Source organism: Cynoglossus semilaevis, unplaced genomic scaffold (genome assembly GCF_000523025.1).
Source record: "Cynoglossus semilaevis isolate Cse_v1.0 unplaced genomic scaffold, Cse_v1.0 C18541885, whole genome shotgun sequence".
NCBI classification, from domain to species: Eukaryota; Metazoa; Chordata; class Actinopteri; order Pleuronectiformes; family Cynoglossidae; genus Cynoglossus; species Cynoglossus semilaevis.
The window spans coordinates 1-322 of record NW_007601028.1 but is presented as its reverse complement, the minus strand read 5'-3'; the positions used below and the strand labels follow the sequence as shown (position 1 = coordinate 322).

Genomic DNA, 322 nt, shown 5'->3' with positions numbered 1-322 from the left:
TTACTTTATTCCTGTTCTTAGTTTATTATAATCTGTTATATATTATTTGTTATAGAAAATTTATTCAGTGTCTTTTCGACAGATTTTCTGTCAGAGCTGGGTCTGCAAAAGGAGGAGGAAGAACATAGTTCCTGGGACTCTGAGGTACATCACAGACACAAAAACATAAAACTATTGGAAGGTTTGTCTTTTATAATGACACTCTCTTGTCTTCCCTCCTGTTCAAAGTCACACTCTGAAAACCCCGATATGCTAGAAGAAAAACCAAACATGGCCACGCAGAAGGAGGAAGAGGAAGAGGGGGGGTCTGCTGCTCAACAAG

The 322-nt window shown here is 39.1% G+C and overlaps 1 long non-coding RNA gene across 1 annotated transcript; it reads left to right on the top strand.

Moving 5' to 3' along the window:
* Window positions 1–77: 77 nt before the first annotated feature.
* On the top strand, window positions 78–322 carry LOC112486743 (uncharacterized). The gene is made up of 2 exons (XR_003049210.1): window positions 78–144; window positions 229–322. It is a non-coding gene; the product is annotated as an uncharacterized LOC112486743 (long non-coding RNA).